Here is an 11,096-nt window from a genome sequence, read left to right as displayed (position 1 = left end):
AAAAGGTAACGGTCTGATTATATTGACACGGCTAACGACTGGCGCTTACTCCCAGGCGCTATCCCGCTACTGCCCGCCGCGGGGACTTTTGGCTGCTGGGTTTCCCCCCTGGCCCGGTACATCCCTCGTTAGCCAACCTGGTTGCCTCCAGCTCCCCGGAGACCACCATATTGACGACAGACTTAGCGTGGACGCCCGGTCAACGTGAGCATCCAGCCACTAGTGATCCGCGCCTCAAACCATCCTCGTTACCCGACCACCTAGTCACTGGTTTACAGGAGTACGCCACTACTCCCGGTCGAAGAAATTGTATCGAAGTTTGCATACTAGGGCTCGAAATCGATCTGGAAGAGAAAATTTTTTCATTTTTTTAGACGATTTTTTTATTGGAATATTATTTTGGTGAGCGTTTGAAGTAAGTTTTGTCTTTTTAGAATGATATTGATCTGTTTTAAATAGATTTAAAGTCTTTGGAGAGAGTTTTTTACTACCTATGAAGTTTTTCAAAAGTAGGTAACAATTTTTAAAAAATTCCAGTAAGGGCAAATATAGAATATAATTATTTATGGGCGACGTAGAGATGTTCGAAGAATACTCTTGTATATTGTACAGCATATCCAAAATTCATCGAATACCATCAAGTCATGGCAGAGGAATCCCTCGCGAAAGTCTAAAACCATCAATTTTTGATATCACTCGGAAAGACTATTACCTACAGTTCCATTTAGTTATTTTAATCTACTAATTTTTTTCTACTCGTAATAGAATGTCTATCGCCCTCTCCCCACCAATATTTTTTGTAATAATTACACTTTTTTTGAAAACGAAATACATATTTCATCTCAACAGAATTGATTTTAATGCTTACTTTCTCATCATTCAAATTTCAAATTCCTGTTGATCGTCGTAACAAATTCTGTGGTGAAAATGTAATTCTGTAGGTTCTTGTTCTCATTCTCAATAGAAAAACGTATATTTTTTTTTCAAAACAACATATCCACTTACAGGTATCATAGATATTAAAAATGAAAAATATAAAACTAAAATAATAAATACCCGGTGAGAAATTTTTTTTTCAATTCAGCAAGGTTGAGCAGCCAGGGTTTATACTCGGTTATATAGGCATTTTTTAAGTAATTAAGTTACTAAATTTTGGTTACCCACTTTTCTTAAAATTTTGGTTACTTAAGCCACTTTTGAAAAAAATTGGAAAATGCTATTTTTTCACATCTCAGGGCCTACTTTGTGAAGAAAACAAGAAAAAATGTCTCGTTTTTTGCCAAAAATATGTAGTAAAATAGAATTAAAAGTTGTCAAAAAGCGTGAATTCTCGTTGAAAACTTCTAAAAATTGTGATTCCTCGCAAAAAATTTCAAGAAGTCTCATATTTTGAAAAAAAAAAAGTAATAGCCAATAATTGCGAAAAAGCCTTGCCTTTTGCTAAAATTTCAAAATTCTTAGACAAAACATCATTTTTGTGCGAATAACTAGTTGAATTCTGTTTTTTGCTAAAATTGTCAAAGTTTTTATTTTTATTTTTTATGTAACAGAAATTCTCGCTTTTTAGCAACATTGCAGTAGCAAAAAAGTACTTTTTCAAACATTTGTCCTAATGTGTAGTTTTTTTTTTTCCAGAAATTGCTAAAAATACCTTTCCCTCGTTGAGTTGTAAAAAGTTTAGATTTTTGCTAGGAATAGCAAAATTCTCACTTATCCTAAATTGACAAAAAAACTGGATTTTTTAATAAAAAAATTGACTTTGTGGGCACTATAATGATGACAAAATGACCTGCTTTTTGCTAAATTAGTGCAAATTTCTATCGAGTTAAATTTTTAAATTTTAAATAAAAACTAAAAGTTCTGGTTCTTTCTGTGATTTTTTTTCTACGAGTACATTAAGATTGTTTTGCTTTTGCCCATGTTTCGTCACTTTTTTGGTTTTCAAAGTTACTTTTTTTGGAAATAAATGAGTACGAGCCCTGTATAAGAGCATTTAAATTCAAATTCATAGAACCACGGCAATGAATCAAAATCAACTTTTTTAAAAATTATCTACCTTTAACAGTACATTTGCAATTAGGTAGGTCAGTTCATTTATTTACGAAGAGGTTTATTTTTATGTACCTTGTAGTGATTCGTTGAAGACTTCCGAATATCTTAAAATTGACCTTCATCCATGAAGATTCGGATGAAAAGTGCTAAAATGTATCCATATCCGACTTTATACAAGTTGGAACTATCACTCGAAAAATTCCGCAGTCAAATGAACAATATAGGCTATGTTAGATTTTATTCCGGTGTGGAGGTGAAAGAGTTGGTAGGTTCAAAAATGACGCAGAAGTTTCAGTCTTGAATACTCTAATTACGAATGAGGTATTTTACATTGAAATCTTCGTATTTTCCGTTCAGTTAAGTATCGCTGTCATCCGAATCGGCGGTTCCATTGATCTTTGACCCAATTTGTAGCTACCTCAATGGCATGTGTTACTGAAGTTTTGCAAGAGTTATTGGCCGAACTCGAAGCATATCCAGTATTGTGATCGCATGGCTTGTCAGTAGAAGCACTCGTCACCAAATATGATCCGACACTGAACAACAGTAGGGTTACTATCTGTAAAAGAAAATAAAATTCAATCAATTTGTAAATAGGATTTCGAAAACGTAGTTAAATTTTTAAAACAAAGATGATCTCGCAATGGGATAACAAACGAGCACAGTTGCCTCAAAATTCTTCCCTTAAAACTCAAAAGTGGTCTCGCTAATATTCGGCAAAATTTCTGATAAGGGTCTGTGATGGAAAAAAAAATGGTTTTTTACTTCTCGAAACACAAATTTTCGAAAGTTTTTGTCCTCGTTTCGCTCGGGCTTGTCATTCTTTTCCTTTTCAAAATCAAGATTAAAAACTTCCAGAAGAAAATCAAAAAATATACTTAAACTCTTTACAAAAAAAACATCGTTTTTATGCCTCTCGAGATACAAATTTTCAAGAGCTTTCGCCCTCGCTTGGGCCGGTTCTGTTTTCTTTTTCAAAATCAACTTCCTTCAAAAAAACATCATTCAAATTTGAAAATTTGAAAAGCCAAAAAATAAACTCGTCCTTGCATTAAAAAACATCGTTTTTATACCTCTGCAGGAAATTCACATTTTTAGTGACTTCCGCTCGAGCCTGTTCTCGTTTCTTTTTCATAGTTAACTTCCTTCAAAAAACCCATCAGTCCAATATTTTAAAAATTTGGAAACCAAAAAATAAACTCCTCGAATTAAAAACTTCTCGTTTTTAGGCCTCTTGAAATATAAATTTTCAAAAGCTCTCGCCCTCGCTTCGTTCGGGCTAATTTGTTTCTCATTTTAAAATACATAGGTACCTACATACCTACATAAATTTCACATTTAAGGCCTAGGTACAAAAATCCAAAAAAGAAAAGAAAATTATCAAGTGGCATAAATTGATATTTTCCTACCACATTAATCGACAAATTTTCAGTCGACACCACTCCCTCTCAAAAATTGAAAACAACTTTTACTTTAGAAAACTATTATAAAACACTTTTAATAATACATATAAGATGCGAGTAATTTTTTTTTCAAACCTGAGTTGAGAATATGAATTGAAGACGTCACTTCAAAAAGGACATAAGTGGGAAAGTTGTGTTCTGAGAAAAAGCGTTTTTGAAAGTTTGAGTGTTTGCTAACTGCTAAGTATATGAAAGTTCATATCTGACCTAGGTGATGATTTCATCGTATTTTCCCACTATTCCCCTATACGACGTGCTATGAACTATTACTCTGAAACATAAGTACTGTGAATTGGTGGTGAGCGGTCAAACATTGAAAATTATAATGTTCTTTTTGAAGTGAAAAATTGGCCAAATTTTTTTTTCTTGGTCTAAATAGTACGAAAAATGTTTTTGAACAAAATTGTGGATGGATGACAACACAAAACCGACCATGAGTAACCCAAAATCTCTGAAAAAATATCGCCATGTTAGGTAAAAAGAAAAACATCAAAAAAGACAGTTTTTTTTTCTTTTTTTTATTAGAATGCATATCATACAACATCTTCAACGAAAAAATACGCTTATGATAATAAAAGTGAAAAAATAATACGAGTTTAGTGAAAATGTTACGAAAATAACCGCATAAGAGAAACAAAATTTCATCAGTTTCATCGAATATTCGACGTTCGTGACGTCAATTTTGTAAAATTTTCATTGGGATGGTAGTTGTAAAATCGCATTGCGGGCTGGTTTTTTGACTCTGTGACATGGGGATGGTCTCATATGTTAGAGGAAGGTCTGAATAAGAATAACAATATGGATTCCTCTCAAAAAGGACATACTCGTATGTGTCATATATAGGTACCCCTTTTTGTTACGACGTCTTCAATTTGAAATTCATAGCATTTCTGGTGAAAAACAACACTAGGTATTTATTCTCTTATGGCATTTTTCGTTTACCTCGAATATTTCAACTTCGAATGGAATTATTTCAGAAAGTAAGCTTTTTAGCCAAAATGTCAATCATTAAGAGTACCTACCTACCATAATTTGAAAAATTGGCATTATTTTAATCAAAATTAATTTCACAAATTAAAAAAATATATACCTACATATTGAATCAAGTTGAAATGTTGCCATGTGAAAATAATAAGTATATAATGTACGCTCATATCACTTAAAATTACCGAGTGTTCAGGAATAAGGGATTTTAATGTTACCAAAAAGAAGAAAAAGTTCCCTGCTTGAAAATTAGAAAATTGAATACTTAATCATGTAAAAATGGACGTTTGAATGATTGTTTCACTTTCAATGAAACACGAAAGAATCGTTCATTTTCCATCGAAACAAAAATTCAAAAGCACATTTTTTCGATTGTTATTCCATTTTTTAATTTTTACTTGGGGCAATTTTTTTCCCGTTTTGGCTGATGAAATCCCTTATTCTTGGACACCCGGTATCAGCTCAAATAAATAACAATACGATATGAACTCCTAAGATAGGTATACTATACTTTTACATATAAATGTTGATTACTTACCACGAAACGAACTGATGGAATATCCATCAGAACGTAGTTACGTAAAATGAATTTGATATTTGGAAAAATCAATATAAGATTTATAAGATTATACTGGTCAGTCTATCGGATGTCCGAAAAATCATACACAACGAACTTAGATACGTGTACTTCTACGAAAAGCAAGTTGTACTGTAATGCAGAAATCAAATCAAACAACTACACAATCCGCCAACAAAGAGTACTGATATGAGGACAGAATACAATTTTTCTAATGCGTAATGACTAATGAGTTGATGCTTGTTATCAAAATTTATTGGCGAATGAGAGCACCTATACGAAGAATTATGAATTATAATAATCATCATTATCTTCATTCATCTTTTTTCTCTAAAATGTAATTCGAATAGTATATGAAGCTTCTTTAAAATAGCTCGTTTTTTTTTAAGGTTTTCGATGTCATTGGATATAATTTTATATGATTTCTTATTAGGTACGCTTGAATCAAATCATATTGTTGTAAATTGAAATTTTCTGATGATGAATCACCAGCTGTAACAACTGAATGGAAAGCCTGGCCAATAGCATAGGAGAGGCAACTGGTGGCATTGCACCCCCCCGCTCTGTGGGTAAACAGGTAAACATAATAAAAAATTAGCTTTTTCAAATCAATTGCTTGGAAAAGTTTCCGCTGCAGCAGTACTTGTAGTTCTATTTTCATGAAGTATTAACCATTCAATTTGAAAGATTTTTAGAAAATCGCCTCAAATTTCAATTTTTCTTTCTTAGAATCTGGTTTTACCCCATTCTTTGAAATATCTTTGCTATGTCACTGAACCTAGTCTATGGATTTTTATGCGCCAGGTACTCATCTTAATTGTACGTGCTTCAGAAGACTTGTTGCAATTCCGATCGAGGTCTTCGACCAAATTCAGCAGAAACCGTCATTTTGAGTTGAATGTTATATAGAAAAAAAAATACTAGCTCCAGAAGTGTCCTTGAAGGAAAGATATGGCCTCTCTCTACCCAATTTGTTGTGAGAAAAATAAGAACTCAATTTTTGGTTATCCTGCCTCCTCCAATGTGACCCCTCGGAGAGTTCAACTGCAAATCTAACTTCATATTCGTGTTCAGCGAGTTCGATTCGTATACAATAACGACCCATATTGTCGATCTTCTTTCACCACAGCCCCAAAATTGGCGGAGGGGGTGCCTATATATGACCACAAATTTGGGTTTCAAGAAGTTGGTTGGTTTTCTATTGTTTTTGGGAGACCCGAATGCAAATTATATCACCGGCAGTATCGCTTTTTTTGTTGGTACGTATACGTATAGTGACTCAAAAAACACAATTTTGAGTGTTTTCTGATTTTTTGAAGACTGCCTACTCGTACCTGGAGAAAAAATTTGGAAAAAATATCAATTATAGTTCCAACAAATTTTGAATTAGGTTCGGAGATACGGCGATTTGTAATTTTCTTTTGTCAATATATCCCAGGGGGAGGGGGGAGGCGAAAAATTTTGAAAAAAACGTTGCTGGACTCATGTCTCCTCCATATTATATTTTGGGTGAATTCAAAATTTTTTATTCAAAACTCGTTGGAAAATAGTTTATTTGCCATTGTGGGCAAGGGGGTGGGGCATGGGAAATTTTTTAGCCTCCAACATTTGTTTAAAGGTACCCAACAATGTTTCATCAAAATTTCAAAAATCTGAGGACTGGAGCATTTCACCTATTTTACCCGGGAATACCGAATAATACAATATCATACATAACAAATAACAAGATAAGAATAGTATGCCTTTACCTACGTACCTAATTACGTAGGTACCTAGATAAAGATAAGAAGAAGCAAAACAGTTTTAATTAGCTCGTACCGATGAATCTCAACATATCTCGCACTGACTGATCGATTTTCTTTGAAGTTTTCAAACTGCAGCATACTGTCAGAAAGTCAACAATAAGCACCTATTTTTTTTTTAATTTTCAAAAGTCAGCATTTTTTAATGTCTGATTCCCTGAAAGTCGATTGACTTTCTTCCAAGTTTTCAAAAGTCTGGCATAAAGTCAGAAAATCACCCGAATTTTGTTTCCAAGTTTGAGTCAGCGTTTATGGTGATGCAAATTTCAGAAAGATCTTCGGCCGGCGCAAAAAACATCCATGTTTACCCCATATTTTTTCTTTATAATTATTACATACTTATTTTACGTGCGTTCATTTTTTTTCGCCTTGTTGGCCAAAATTTAATTTTCAAAAATAGACCAAAAATTGAAAAATACACTTTGGTGTCTTAAATTTTGGCAGATGAATGATGATGTGTATTTGCATGCTGTTTCAATTCAATCTAGCTTTGTGCAGTTTGAAATTTTTTTTTGCTGTTTGAAGTAGGTACATACTTCTCTTGTCAATGAAAAAATCAAAACCCGTTCAATGGAGCCGAAGGAATACTTGATTTTATTTAGAGACAAATTATATCAGCTATTTCGGTAGACTACACAATACAACTTCCAGGAAATATTATTAATATTTCATCTTATCATATTATATATTTTCCTCTTCCGTTATTTTGATTGATGTTTTCAATGGCGACAGGAAAATTGCACGTTCACGATAATATTGAAGACGTCATAACAAAAAGGGGTATATATGACACATATGTCCTTTTTGAGACGAATCCATATTGTTATTTTTCAGACCTTCCTCTATCATATGACTGAGACCACCCCCCCCCACTTTACAAAGTCGAAAAACCAGTGAGATATCGCCATTTTAAAACTGCGAAGTCGATTAAAAATTTACTTTTTCAGAAATAATGGGTTACTCATGGTCGATTTTGTGTTTTCAACCATTATGTACCTGGTTTAAATCCAAAAATTTGCGCAAAAACATGTTTAAATCAAAAACTGACACGCCTGAAATTTCACAATAGTGGGCTAAAAACAGCCCAGAAGGTCCTCAATAGGCATTCATCTATACTTCTAATCGAAGTTATAATTTCCAAACCTGATCTCATGGTCTTTCCAGCATTTTTTGAAATTCTTATACAGTAGATAAAAACAAAACCTCGCTGGAGGCTACACAACTGCCCAAAAGTTTATTGTTTTTGAGCTGACTGGATAGGTAGGTATGAAATACTCATAACTTATAAGTATTCGAATTGTTTTTTCAGTGTGCGTAGCACACTATTAGTTTCAGTCTGAAAGTGAGAAAATTCTTTGGAATGAATGTTCTCTTAGATGGATGGGCCGATTTTTTTGAAATTTTCGTACGTAGATGTGGTCTAACGTGAGGCATGGAACGCTGTATATTATAATTGCAATTACTCAATTAGCTTCTTGAGTAATTGCAATTGAAATCGCGTTGCTTTTTTTTCTGAAATCACATAGTGCTTTTGTTTTCATAATCGCCTTGTGCTTTTCTTTCCAAAATCGCGTTGTGCTTTTTTTTTCAAAATCTCGTGGTGCTTTTTTTTTTAAAATCACATTGTGCTTTTTTCCCCAAAATCAGGTTGTGCTTTTTTTCATAATCGCGGTTTCTGAAATCGTGTTGTGCTTTTTTTTTCAAAATCGCATTGTGCTTTTTTTCAAAATTGCGTTGTGCATATTTTCCAAAATTGCGTTGTGCTTATTTTCCAAAATTGTGTTGTGTTTTTTTCCAAAATTGTGTTGGACTTTTTTTTTAAAAATCCTGTTGTGCTTTTCTTTCCAAAATCGTGTTGTGCTTTTTTTTTCAAATTTGCGTTGTGCTTTTTTTCTGAAATCACATTGTGCTTTTTTTCTGAAATTGCGTTGTGCTTTTTTTCTGAAATTGCATTGTGCTTTTTTTTTTTTTGAAATCACATTGTGCTTTTTTTCTGAAATCGCGTTGTGCTTTTTTTCCAAAATCGCGTTTTTTTTATAATTGCGTTTTCCGAAATTGCGTTTTTTTTCATAATCACGTTGTGCTTATTTTTTCAAGAGTTTTTTTTTTAAAATTGCGTTGTGGTTTTTTTCCTGAAATCGCGTTTTGCTTTTTTTCTGAAATTGCATTGTGCTTTTTTTCCCAAAATTGTGTTGTGCTTTTTTTTTCATAATCGCGTTTTCCGAAATCGCGTTGTGCTTTTTCCCAAAATCGCGTTTTTTCCATAATCGCGTTGAGCTTATTTTCTCAAGTAAGTGGTTTTTTGAAATCCCGTTGTGCGTATTATTTTAAAGTCGCGATGTGCTTTTTTTTCAAAGTTGCGCCTTTTTTTGAAATTTTGTTGTTTTTTTTTCAAAACCAGGTTGTAACCTAACTAAATAGGCTACGCACACTGTTACAGCACACTGTTACAGCTGCGCTAGCGCAGCTGTCTAGTTTTTAATTTCTTTAAAAAGTCGCAAAGGGTATTCCCAGGTAAAATTATGATGGATTACTGTTGGATACCTCTTATCAAAGTGATTCCAAAAATAGCCGGATGATAAAATTATACAATTTATATTTTTCAATGGAAATTACAAACCATAAAAAAATTGACTAACTTAATCCAAATTTGGCTTGACAGTGAGACGAAAAAAATGTCCAACCAATTGACCCATCAAGAGGGACAAATCGTTTGAAAGATCAATTTTTTAAGCATTTTTAAAGGTTCTTTACCAGGGTTTTTTGCAAATACGAGCCTTTTGCAGACAAAATTTTAATTTTATGGGTTGGTAAGAAGAAAGTACTTGTAAAGCTGTAAAAAGACACATTTTGGCGAAAACAGTTTTTGTGATAAACCCTTCAATCCGGAGCTGTGGTGGTTCAAAGTTTTCTTTTGTCAATTTTATCCCCACCACTATGACAAAATTTTTTGAAAAAATCGTGTTGAAAGACCCATGCTTCCCCTAGACATTGGGCGTGGTATCAGAATTTTCTCCCCACTACTCTTGTACCATTGTACCTATACGGAATTTTTCTCGCAAAAAATGCGTTTTGTGGTTATATGTACCTACTTACCAAGAAATGATGTTGGGGCGGGGGGGCGGAAATTCCGCTAGAAATTTTTTTTGGAGGTACCCAACAATAATCGATCATAATTTACCAAATCTTGGAACAGGGCCATTTTACCTATCTTACCTGAGAATACTCGTTGTAATAGGTCATTAGCCAATTTTACATATATTACTTGAATACTTTTTTTGAATTTTTAGAACTAGTCTTTTTTGCGAGACGACCTTTGCAATTTGATCATTTCGATTGATCGGAAATTTGGCTCATTGAAAAAATTCATCATTCACATCTTAGAATCAAATTTTGAGCTGGAAAAGTTAATTTTTTGATTTTTGGCGAATTTTTGATTGGTATGCCAAAATGAGCTAAGAAAAATGAATAAATTTACAATTACACAACTCGCATTCAAGTGTAGCTAAATCTGAGAAAAAACAGTAACTTTTTCCTAAAAGTACGTTCTAAATAAATAAATACAGTGTAAATTATTATTCCATCAAGAAACATGGGCTTATCCAATAATAATTATGCGATATGATAGAACTCTCCCGTTATCGCTGACTCATGCATAATGAACGCGTAATTTTTTGTTCCTACGTAGAATCATGTGTCTTTTCCGTTCGTTCTCCATACTTTTCTGCGCGAATCTTGTGATAATACAATTGTCAGTGGGAAATTCGAATTATTTTTTGATATTTTTAACTTCATTTTTGCGAATTTATAACACATATTTTATCTATTAGATTGATAATAGGTAGGTACCTATTTTCTCTTTATGAATATTTTCTGAACTTGATGAAGTTGTTCAATGATTTATGATTTGAATCATGATGCAATGAAAAAGTGAATTGCTGATAACTTTTCTTCATATGTCTTATATTGTTTCCCAAATCCTAACGCATTTATTAAATTAAAATGGTTTACATTACTGACATTTTCCTCAACATATGACTATAAGTGCCATACGTCCAAATGAATTGTTACCACCGATTAGAAACCCTTATTGTGGGAACATACAGAAGAAATTCAAGCTATATTGGTTCATTTGCAAGAGAGTACCAGTTGGTCAATTAGTTGAAATTGTGAAAAACCTGTCCCAACAACGAACCCCGGCGCACGTTACAAGAATGC

At 33.1% G+C, this 11,096-nt stretch overlaps 1 long non-coding RNA gene across 1 annotated transcript; it reads right to left on the bottom strand.

Annotated features, from left to right (window-relative positions):
* LOC135848847 (uncharacterized) lies at positions 1-7,717 on the bottom strand. The gene is made up of 2 exons (XR_010559447.1): positions 5,038-7,717; positions 1-2,611 (listed from the first exon to the last, which is right to left on the bottom strand). It is a non-coding gene; the product is annotated as an uncharacterized LOC135848847 (long non-coding RNA).
* Between the last annotated feature and the right edge of the window lie 3,379 nt (positions 7,718-11,096).

The sequence above is a fragment of the Planococcus citri genome, chromosome 5 (assembly GCF_950023065.1).
Source record: "Planococcus citri chromosome 5, ihPlaCitr1.1, whole genome shotgun sequence".
Classification (NCBI taxonomy): Eukaryota; Metazoa; Arthropoda; class Insecta; order Hemiptera; family Pseudococcidae; genus Planococcus; species Planococcus citri.
This window is presented reverse-complemented; position numbering and strand designations above follow the sequence as displayed.